The sequence below is a fragment of the Acinonyx jubatus genome, chromosome B2 (assembly GCF_027475565.1).
Source record: "Acinonyx jubatus isolate Ajub_Pintada_27869175 chromosome B2, VMU_Ajub_asm_v1.0, whole genome shotgun sequence".
In the NCBI taxonomy this organism is placed as follows: domain Eukaryota; kingdom Metazoa; phylum Chordata; class Mammalia; order Carnivora; family Felidae; genus Acinonyx; species Acinonyx jubatus.
Window position 1 is genome coordinate 100139726 of NC_069385.1, and position 12090 is coordinate 100151815.

The 12090-nt window shown below is 42.3% G+C and overlaps 1 long non-coding RNA gene across 1 annotated transcript in view; it reads left to right on the forward strand.

The window, feature by feature from the left end:
• Positions 1-4793: 4793 nt before the first annotated feature.
• LOC113598829 (uncharacterized) overlaps positions 4794-12090 on the forward strand; it is a 62545-nt gene continuing 55248 nt past the window's right edge. The window contains exon 1 of the long non-coding RNA XR_003419572.2: positions 4794-5075. This is a non-coding gene — a long non-coding RNA (uncharacterized LOC113598829). The remainder of the gene's footprint in view (positions 5076-12090) is intronic.

Genomic DNA, 12090 nt, shown 5'->3' on the forward strand with positions numbered 1-12090 from the left:
TTTTAATTTTAGTTATGAAGCAGTCTTATTTCTAAAAAATGAATCATTTTTCCACCATACGAGTTTTTGTCTCAACCTACACATAACATCAAACCGCTCAGATGCAGTCAGTTCATCCTTCTCTAAGCTTCTTATTCCCCCTTCAAAGATCATCAAACAGTTTTGGAGAAACAGCATATAAATGTCTGTTTCCTGTTTCTCCATTCTCATCCTCAATATATTTCCAAATCAAAGAGGGACATTCTTCTTGTCCTACATTTTGAAAGTATGATTTTATGGCAGGCAAACAGTTTAGTATCTTTTCTGTGGCGTGGAGCAAGGACATCCATCTTGTAGTCACGTGTCTAACGAGGCTATCTCCTTCCACTTCTACAAAGTAAAAAATATCATTAAGAGCTTTTGCACAATTTAAAAAAATGTTTATTTATTTTTGATAGAGTGTTGATGGGAGGGGCAGAGAGAGAAAGGGAGACAGAGGATCTAAAGCAGGCTCTGAGCTGACAGCAGCAAGCCTGCTGTGGGGCCTGAACTCATGAACTGTGAGATAATGACCTCAGCCAAGTCGGATGCTTAACTGACTGAGCCACCCAGGTGCCCTGAGAGCTTCTGTACATTTTGAGGAAACTGAAAAGTGACCCAGACTTTCATTATGAAAGTCTCAATATCACATTTAAGCAAATCACAACCCTTTTTAGCAATGCTGTATACAAGATGTGAAAGACATTGAACAGGTAAGATCTTTTCATTTTCTTTGGTGAGACACTTCTAGACTGAATGGGATTTGCCAAAATTTACATTGGCACTGTTTGATGAATATGCAGATAGATGAGCTATGTCTAGTTTGTATTTGGATAAAATATCAACAATCTTCTGCTTTATGATTTCAGCAGTTTCATTAAAATCCTCATAGAAATCCAGAAGACATGGGGCACCTGGGTGGCTCAGTAGGTTAAGCCTCTGATTCTTGATCTTAGCTCAAGTCTTGAGTTCAAACCCCACATTGGGCTCCACGCTGGGCATGAAGCCTACTTAAAAAAGAAAAAGAAAGAAAGAAATTAAGAAGATGATTTGAAATCCATTTTTTTAAGTCAAAGTACCTAAGAATGAGAGGGAACATTTTTTGTTGCCGTGGGTTGATACATTGCTTAAAGTTGAAGACTGTAGAAAGCATGACGGTTGGGGAGAAATGACTAAATCAGCTCTACACCGTAAGGGGCAAACACCTCCATTATCAAAATTTCTCCTTTTGTTCGCCTGCAGGATATTTTAGTTGCAACCCCTGAGTCAGGAAAAGTAACTTTACTCAGTTTCATAGAGCAATCAAGGGAGCCATATGATAATGTTTGTTTGCGTGGTATACCCAAGCTAATTCAGCAGCTGCTATTTTTGACTGAACATTGGTGTCTTTTGGGGGAATAAAAACACTTTGGTTTAGAGGCACTCGCCTGTCTCACTCTCAACTGGTGAGATTCAGTCTCCATGTGTTTCACATCCCCTTCTCCACCATGCCTAATCCCTAATTCTTTTCTGCATATTGTGCAGTATGCTCTGTTTTGGTTATTTACCTCCCGGATGCAGTTGTAGGTCTCCTTCCATTTGTCATTAAAGCAACACAGTTGATTAGCCTTCTTTTTTGGTGATGGGATTGTTGGTACTATAATCGTTCTCATTTTCATTACCTGACTTCTTAGAAAACATGGTCACAATAAAGTCAAAGACAGACTGTAATATTCATAATTACAACACACTGCAGTCACTCTCAGTGCAACAGTGCATGGACAAACCATTACTGTAAACTGCAAATTATGGTTGACAACACCAGTGGTCAGAAGGAAAGTGGGCAACAGCAACTACAGAAGGTGCAAAATCTCTGCCATATCCATTTGACACTAAAGACAGTGTTGCTTTCAGCCACTCTTTTTGGGCCACTGGGTCTGGTACTCTTCCTCCAGTCTGCCACACTCATTGCCAAAAACTAAAGCCTATCATACTCCAGGGAAGAGTTTTCCAGGACACGATACTTTTGATGTTAAATTGAGATGACTGATTACCTCACTGGGTCCCCAATTATCCAAGGACTAGCTCTTCAGAAGCAGGAAGCCTCTGGACACCTTGCTTCTAGAATATTTATCACAGGTTTCTCTTCTTTAAGAGTGATGAAAACAGAGCCCTGTCTTTTGTTGGACTCTGGATCCAGTGAAAACTCAATGGCCTTGATCTGGAAACACAGACAAATCTCAGGGCTGGTGCCTCCTCCAACTCAGAACCTAAAGGGAACTCATAGGAGGGAAGACACCCAATGTCAGAGGAGGAGAAAGAAGTCCTGCTGAGCAGAGCTCCAGCCAGCCAAGGAAGGAAGGAAAAAATCAGCCACAGGTGATTGATGGAGAGCATAAACCACACTTTTGGGAGGCACCCACCTCCTAAAACTTGCCAAAGTACTCCCTCTCCTCTCCTCTGCAGCTTTGGGGCTCAGACCCCCAACAAAGATTTTCTTCACATGATCCTTCTTCACAGTCATGGCACTTTTGGGGTTCGTGCTATGGCCATCCAGCCTGTGCTCCTTCTGGTCTAGGAACTGTTTCTGCAGAGGAGCAGATTGACCAACTGTCCAGGCCTGTCCAGGACGAAGGGATTGGGGGACTTTCAGTGCTAAAACCAGAAGTGAGGGGTTTCTGGGAAGCAGGACTTTTAGTGTGAAAACGAGAACGAAGGGATTTCCCAGGTTGCGGGACTAACTAAAACTCGGGTTTCCTGGGCTGTGGGGCTTTTAATGCTAAAACCAGGATAATACCTCCTGAAAAAGGGGTCAGACAGATGCCAGTTCTAATTCTCACTGCCATTTCCTAGCAGCATTACCCTGAGCTAGTCCCTTTTCTTTGAGCCACAAGACTCCACCACCGGTACACAAAATAGTTCATCCCATCCAAACACACCACACTCTACCTTGAGCCTGACTTCTAAATTTTCTCTAAACCCGAAATCCAGAAGCTTTACCTGAACACACATAAATCAAACCTTAGTCCCTTGGAGCCTCTGTCCATGCTATATGCTCTCCTCCTGTCCTGGTAGTCCTGATTTAAGCCTTGTTTTTTTCAGAGGTAAAATTGCAGGTCTTAAGAGCACAGGCTGTAGCTGGGCTTCTGGTCCCAGAATCCTCACTGTGCTAACCCTCTACTCACATGCAATCTCTTTTAGTTACCAAACATTCTCTGGGCCTTAATCTCTTCCTTTGTAAAATGGCACTTAAATAATATCTATTTTATAGCATCCTTGGATGCTTTTCTAATTCTTACATGTGAAGTGTTTAGCACAGTGTCCCAAACAAGCAGATAAACAGATAATAAATATCCACTATCGTCTTCCTGGATCACGTCAACCCATATACCTCTTATTCCCCTCTTAAATCTGTACAGAAACAAGTCCCTAAATTCTGCTTCCCTCAGAGGGCTTGGCCATATATAGCTTAGACACACTGATCATGATCCAGGGATGCTATTCTCTCAGAAATCAAATCCTGTACACAAGGGCCCTTGATGGACTACATAGCTTGCCTTCTCCACACTGGCTGCATCTTGAAAGAGGATCAGCCCAACCCTCTTGATCTTCCAATGTTGGGATCCATTTTTATAGCATGTCAACAACCTCTCCAAATTTGGCCAAAGCGTCTTTTGAGTCCTTTGTGCTGGTGTCCCAGCTCAGGCCACCAACGAACAATTTTCTGAAATGGTAGGGCAAGACACATGGCAGCAAGAAGTCTTATAAGGAAGAATGTTTTGAAGGTCTTCAAGAAATTCATGAGTTAAGGAAGAAATGAACCTCCCAAAGCTTTTATTGTAAAGAATACAAAGAAATCCACCATCCACAGGAAAGGTCTACACCTACCCATCTTGTCTGTAAAGATTCTACCTTTGACAAACGTTAACAAATCTACACTACCTCCTTACTGAGATCTCAACTCCACACTGACACTAATAAAACTTAAGAGCAAAGCACCCCAGGCTGGGAAGAAGAAAGAAAGGGCAACCTGGCCGGAGGATAGGCCCTGGGCACTCATCACAACTGGAAGTGAGACTTGCTTTTAAACACCCTCTTGTCAAAGTGCAATCATCTATCTCTGTCTTCTCCTGTGGCCATATGGCTCTCAAGGAACTTGGCCTTCCTGAGAGAGTCTAGACAGTGACTCCATTCCCACTTGGAGGGGAGGATGGAGAAGGATGGAGAGAAGGATAGACGGAGGAGGGTGGGAGGGAGAACGGCCCCTCCAGCACGTGGAGGGGCCCAGACCTTGACACAGCTTGGTCCCGGGTCGGAGCGCACACCTTACCCTTGGCCACCTACCCTCTCCGCCAGGCGGCTGCGTGATGGCACCAAAGTCCACCCAACAACTCCCGCCAACTCCACGGCCATCTAACTTCTTGTTCTCTTCGTTCTTGCTCTGGTTCATACCGGGGCCATTATCTGGTCGGCCTCGCGCCGTTCTGGCTCCTAGTGGAGGCCTCCTGGTCCCGGCTGGAGACTCACCTTCGGGGGACAGCCTCGTGTTGGTTCTCTGCCGGGCAGGTGGTTCCCACGGGAGGCTCGACCTCACCTGCTTCCGACATACTGGGCGGACCCGGCCGTTCCCCTAACCGCCGGGAACGCCGCGCAGCCCGCTCGCTCGCCCCGGCCCCAGCCCGGACTAAAGTGGCTTTGCCGGAGCCTCCGCTTGACTTAATGCTTACGTTCCGGGACCCGGGACTCGGGACTCGGGCGTGGTGGGGGGGGGGGGGGGGTGGTGAGGGAGGGCGAGGAATAGCGGGCGGAGAGGGCGGACCCACCTCTGCCACACTGCATGCTCATTGGCTGAACCCATCTGACACTCAACTGTGCGCCGGCGTCCAATTGGCCTCAACGGCGCGCGCTCTAAAACTGTGGTGTCCAAACGCTGCCGCAGAGGGCCCCGAGGTGGAGACGGAACCAAAGTGTGTCCCAAATCGCCGGGGCGCCCGGGTGCACCCTCCACCGGCTGAAGTGGTAGCCTTTCGCCCCTGCGCGCCGGTCTCAGGGCTTCACCGGAGTGAAAACAGGCAAGAGTAAGACAAAAACCGGTTAAAATCCCTAAAGCAGAACATCCATGGGCCAATTCAAAGAAGGCAGATACATGAGGAAAGTATAATTAAGCAAAAGTCTGTTTTTGCAACGGCAAAGCAAACAACTGAAATTCAAGGGTGGGAATTCCATAAAAGAAAACGTGAATCTAATTTCAAACTTCGGTATACCGGTTTCTGTTTAGACCTCGATAAGCAAAATGTTAACTGCCTTTCCGATGAAAAGGCAGCAGGGGGCACAAATGCCCTCGTTTCATTCCGGTAGGCGGGTTGTTGTTTTAGCCTGGTCAGAGTTCTCAAACATCAAATAGTTTTGCTCTTAAGAAAACAGGGATGGTTATGAAACTGAACGGTAAATGGGGAAAACAGGACGATGGGTTACGGAGAAAAACGTACGAGAAAGGTATACGATTAATGCATTACAGTCTGTTGGCTAAGGAGTACAGTTGCCTTAATATTGTTGGTGTGTGAGGAAGAGAGGTCAATTATAGGACATAGGGGGAGTTTTGAGGTGGGCTCTGAGAGCGAGCCGGGGCAGTGGAGAGTGACCACAGGGCACTGGCCAACTTCCTGTCCTAAGCCTGCCATTTGGACCCATTTTGAACTTTTGCCAAGGATGCAGACTTCCCGTGTGAAAAAGGGACTGAGGGGTTTCCCAGGATTAGGGACTTTCCTATAAACAATAATAATAACAACAGCTAATATTTAATTAGTTCCTGTTGTGTGCCAGCCACCTTCCCAGCATTTTACAGGTATCAGCTTTAATCTTCGCAACAACCCTCTGAGGTAATATGGTATCATCCCCATTGTACAGAGGAGGAAACTGAGGCAACTTGCTAAAGGTCATGTAAACAGCTGAGCAGTGTCAGATCCAGGTTTAAGGAAAGTGTGCATGTAGGCTCTGCAGTCATTCTGCCTGGGTTCGAATCATGACTCCCATCGTGTATATTATTAATACAGAAAAGCACATAACATTATGACTAGCACACAGGAAATACTCAAGTGTTTGCTATTCTTACTCAAAGAGTGGTCCTTGGTTTCCAAGAGCTTAAAATATACTTTAAGAGGTTGGTAAGATTGCACCTATCAATGGATGAATGCATATTCATAGATGCATATTAAGTGTTCAGAGGAGGGAACAATTGTGAAACAGTAGTCAGATCTGGGTCGCAGCCTGCTTGGGTGTGGCACCGGCTTAAAATTCTACCCAAGTAATGCTCCAGTCTCTGATCCTCAATGGCTTGAGCTATAATCATTACATTCTTTGTGTTTGATTATCATATGGGTGTGTATGAGTGTTTAAAAAACATAGTCATTTTTTGTTAGTCACTAAAATTCTCTTAAGGCTGTGATATCTACTTTTTCAGCAGGAGGAAGCTTTAATTAATTATTAATTTTTCAGAGGAAGCATTTATTAATTTTGCAAATAGTTATCTATTAGAGGGCAAGCCCTAGAGTAGGACTCAAAAATAAACGGGCTGCCGAGTCAGAAACTGACTCTGGAATGAGGGGGATGGGAAGGGATATTATTTTAATTGAAACATGAAGTCTGAGAGGGAGCCAGCGGGCAAGGAGTCAGGGGAACCACACTGGGGGCAGCAGGAATGGTCTGAGCAAAGACCCTTGGTGGGGAAAGGGCTCCATGCCTTGGGAGAATCAAAGAATGGTACTCAGTTGGGCCTGGAGAATTGTGAATTTGAAGCAGAGTGAATTGGTTCTGCAACAAGTTCTATTCACAAAGAGCCAGGGCAGAGTATGGTTTCCTGCCTCTGAGTCTTCTATTTAAATCATCTGGACTGTGCAGCCTGCAGATGTTGCTGTGTGGAAACTTTAGTTCATGGGTGAGAGGTAATCTTTGTGCACAGCTTGTTTTTCATTGGTCGTCCTCAACTAAGTTTAATGCTATGTGTCTGTGTATACTTAAATCCAGCAGAACCTCTGTCTTGAATGAAATGACTCTTCACTCTTGTGTTTTGCTTAACTGTAAAAGAATTATGTTTGTTTCTATGGCAAAATGGATTTACATACATTCACTAGCATACGTGCCTAACTGCAATTTTTCCAAAAGAGATTTATTTCCCCTTCTTCTTCTTTTTCTTCTTTCTTCTTCTTTCTCCTTCTCCTCCTCCTCCTCCTCTTTTTTATTAATAATTTATTTATTTTTTAATTTATATCCATGTTAGTTAGCATATGGTGCAACAATGATTTCAGGGGTAGATTCCTTAATGTCCCTTGCCCATTTAGCCCATCCCCCCTCCCACAACCCCTCCAGCAACCCTCTGTTTGTTCTCTATATTTAAGAGTCTCTTATGTTTTGTCCCCCTCCCTGTTTTATATTATTTTTGGTTCCCTTCCCTTGTGTTCATCTGTTTTGTATCTTAAATTTCTCATATGAGTGAAGTCATATGATATTTGTCTTTGACTGACTAATGTCACTTAGCATAATACCCTCCAGTTCCATCCATGTAGTTGCAAATGGCAAGATTTCACTCTTTTTGATTGCTGAGTAATACTCAATTGTATATATATATATACTACATCTTTATCCATTCATCCATCAATAGACATTTGGGCTCTTTCCATACTTTGGCTATTGTTGATAGTGCTGCTATAAACATGGGGGTGCATGTGTCCCTTCGAAGCAGCACACCTGTATCCCTTGGATAAATACCTAGTAGTGCAATTCCTGGGTCGTAGAGTAGTTCTATTTTTGATTTTTTGAGGAATCTCCATACTGTTTTCCAGAGTGGCTGCACCAGTTTGCATTCCCACCAGCAATGCAAAAGAGATCCTCTTTCTCTGTATCCTTGGCCAACTGTTGTTAATTGTAATTGTAGCCCTTCTGACAGGTGTGAGGTGGTATCTCATTGTGGTTTTGATTTGTATTTCCCTGATGATGAGTGATGTTGAGCATTTTTTTCATGTGTCCGTTGGCCATCTGGATGTCTTCTTTGGAGAAGTGTCTATTCATGTCTTTTGCCCATTTCTTCACTGGATTATTTGTTGTTTGGGTGTTGAGTTCAAAAAGTTCTTTAAAGATTTTGGATACTAACCCTTTATCTGATAGGTCATTTGCAAACATCTTCTCCCATTCCATCGGTTTCCTTTTAGTTTTGCTGATTGTTTCCTTCACTGTGCAGAAGCTTTCCAGTTTTCCCAGGAGCACCATTTGCTGGAGAGACTGCCTTTATTCTATTAGTCTTTCCTGCTTTGTCAAAGATTAGTTGACCATCTGTTTGTGGGTCCATTTCTGGGTTCTCCATTCTGTTCCATTGATCTGAGTGTCTGTTCTTGTGCCAGTTATCATACTGTCTTGATGATTACAGCTTTTGTAATACAGCTTGGAGTCTGGGATTGTGATGCCTTCAGCTTTGGTTTTCTTTTTCAAGATTGCTTTGGCTATTCGGGGTCTTTTCTGGTTCCATACAAATTTTAGGATTGTGAAGAATTCTGTGAAGATTCTGTGAAGAATTCTGGTGTTATTTTGATAGAGACTGCATTGAATACATAGATTGCTTTTGGGTAGTATTGACATTTTAACAATATTTGTTCTTCCTATCCAGGAGCATGAAATATTTTTCCATTTTTTTGTATCTTCTTCAATTTCTTTCATAAGCTTTCTATAGTTTTCAGTGTATAGGTTTTTCACCTCTTTGGTTAGATTTATTCCTAGGTATTTTATGGGTTTTGGTGCAATTGTAAATGGGATCAATTCCTTGATTTCTCTTTCTTTTGCTTCTTGTTGGTGTATGGGAATGCAACTGATTTCTGTGCATTGATTTTATATCCTGTGATTTTGCTGAATTCATGGGTCAGTTCTAGCAGTTTTTTGATGGAATCTTTTGGGTTTTCCATATAGAGTATCATGTCATCTGTGAAGAGTGAAAAAAGTTTGACCTTCTCCTGGCCGATTTGGATGACTTTTATGCCTTTATGTTGTCTGATTGCTGAGGCTAAGGCTTCCAATCCTATGTTGAATAACAGTGGCAAGAGTGGACATCCCTGTCTTGTTCCTGATCTTAGCGGGAAAGCTCTCAGTTTTTCTCCATTGATGATATTAGCGTTGGGTCTTTCATATATGGCTTTTTTGATCTCAAAACATGATCCTTCTATCCCTACTTTCTTGAGGGTTTTTATCAAGAAAAGATGCTGTATTTTGTCAAATGCTTTCTCTGCATCTATTGAGAGGATCATGTGGTTCTTGTCCTGTCTTTTATTGATATGATGAATCACATGGATTATTTTGTGGATATTGAACCAGGCCTGCATCCCAGGTATAAATTCCACTTGGTCGTGGTGAATAATTCTTTTAATGTATTGTTGGATCTGGTAGGCTAGTATCTTGTTGAGGATTTTTGCATCCATGTTCATCAGGGAAATTAGTCTATAGTTCTCCTTTTTAGTGTGTCTTTGTCTGGTTTTGGAATCAAGGTAATGCTGGCTTCCTAGTAAGAGTTTGGAAGTTTTCCTTCCATTTCTATTTTTTGGAACAGCTTCAAGAGAATAGATGTTAACTCTTCCTTAAATGTTTGGTAGAATTCCCCTGGAAAGCCATCTGGCCCTGGACTCTTGGTTTTTTGGAAGATTTTTGATTACTAATTCGATTTCTTTATGGGTTATGAGTCTGTTCAAATTTTCTATTTCTTCCTGTTTCAATTTTGGTAGTTTATGTGTTTCTGGGAATTTTTACATTTCTTCCAGATTGCCCATTTTATTGGCATATAATTGCTTATAATATTCTCTTGTTATTGTTTGTATTTCTGATGTGTTGGTTGTGACCGCTCCTCCTTCATTTTTGGTTTTATTTATTTGGGTGCTTTCCTTTTTGTTTTTGATCAAACTGCCTAGGGGTTTACCAATCTTGTACCTCCTTCTCCTTCTTTACTTTAGAGAGAGAGATAGGGGCGGAGGAAGAAAGGGAGAGAATCTCAAAGGCCCCACTCTCAGTGCAGACCCCAACATGGGGCTCAGTCCTACAACCCTGGGATCATGACCTGAGCTGAAATCAAGAGTTGGATGCTCAACCAATTGAGCCACCCAGGCACCCCTCCAAAAGAGATTTCTTAGAAATAAATTTTTTAAAAAAGCAAAAATTAAAGATAGCTCAATTTTTCCTATTCTGTTAGTCCCTATGGAGCTACTACTGTTTGTGATACTTGAAGTGTAAAAATCAAAATAGAAAATTAGGTTGATGAGAAAGAGGACTTGATGTACACACAGGGTTAATCCATTCAGCTTCCTTAGATCTCTTTGAGTAGACAACGCTTAATGCAATAAAAACGGCATCTTTGAGGAAAAGCAGATTATCTTGTCTGATAAGGCTAGTTTTTCTCATTACATTAATGTTGCTTAAACAGTGTTTTTAACTTAAAAGAAAAAGACCTAAGAGAAGGTGTAGGCTGAAAAATAGGGCATGATAATACTTAAAGACATGCAGTTGAGGAGCATTCTAAAAATCCTCTCAGCAGGGCAGTGAAGCTGACTGTAAAGGTGAAATTGGGTCCAAATTTAATGAGAGGAAAGATTCAGTCCCTTTCTCTGTCCTTACAGTTCAGTCTAAGAGGCAAATTGCTATTGCAAGTTTAGTTGGAGTAGTATCTCCAACAAATTTCTTGGAAAGAATGACAATGAATATTAAAAGAGCTGAAATTAAAATCAGGTGTGGATAGAATGTTACTTTAAAAATAACAACACAACTGGTGCCTGGGTGGCTCAGTCAGTTAAGAATCTAATTTTTGATTTTGGCTCAGGTCATGATCTCACAGTTTGTGAGTTCCAGCCTCATGTCAGGCTTTGAACTGAAAAGCCTGGAGCCTGCTTGAGATTCTCTCTCTCTCTCTCTCTCTCTCTCTCTCTCAGAAATAAATGAACATTTAAAAAAATAACAACACACCTGTATTACCTTAGGCAGGCTCTGGAACACTTAGTAGCATTTGTGTATCTCACCACCAGGTTAGATTTAATGAAGATTATTGGGATGAAGTTGGAGAGAAAGGCGTTCCATTATTTATGAAATGACTTTTTATCTTTTTTAGAGAGAAAGAGCATGAGTGGGGGTGGGGGGAGAGAGAGAGCATGGAGCTGGATGTGGGGCTCAATCCCATGACTGTGGGATCATGACCTGAGCCAAAATCAAGAGTTGGATGCTCAACCAACAGTCACCCAGGTGCCCTATGAAATGACTTTTAAAAAATTTTGGTAAATGATTTCAGTGAGCAAAGTGGTTGATCATGTTGGCTGGCTGTTAAGCTTAAGTTCAATTAGTGAAGCTTCAAGGCCCCAGCAGCCTGCCAGATGAATAAGAAATGGCCAAGGCTGGGGCTCCTGGATGGCCCAGTTGATTGAGCATCTGATTTTGGCTCAGGTCATGATCCCAAGGTCGTGGGATTGAGCCCTGCATCAGGCTCCGTGCTCAACGTGGAGCCTGCTTAAGATTCTCTGCACTCACCCCCGCTTACTCTCTTTCTTAAGAAAAGTCATGGTCAAGACCTCTCCCTCATATTGCCTGGGCCTATGGCCAGAATGTTACAGGATGCTTCTCTGTAGTTCCCTTTTGCAAAGATGTACCTACAGACAGAACTTCAAGAAAACGTTTTTTCCTCATTTTTCTTAAATATTTCCTTGGAGGCTTCTGAGATGTTTAATTCAGTGGTTTTCAAAAATGCTGCCCATGGGAACCACCTGGGCATCTTTAAAAATTACCAATGCCTGGCTCCCATCTCTAAGCTATTGTAATTTACCCGGTATGGGCTGCAACCCAGAAATGGGAAATGTTTTTTTTTCAATCTAATCTTTTTATAATTATAAATAATTTTAGATTTATATGCATCTGTAAGAAATAATACAGAGATTCCTTGTATTCTTTACTCAGTTTCCGCTTATGGTAACATTTTCCACAACTATAATAAAATATCACAACCAGGTATTGACATTGATATAGCCAAGGCACAGAACATTCATCACAACAAGGATCCCTCCCTCATGTTGGCTTTTATTATCA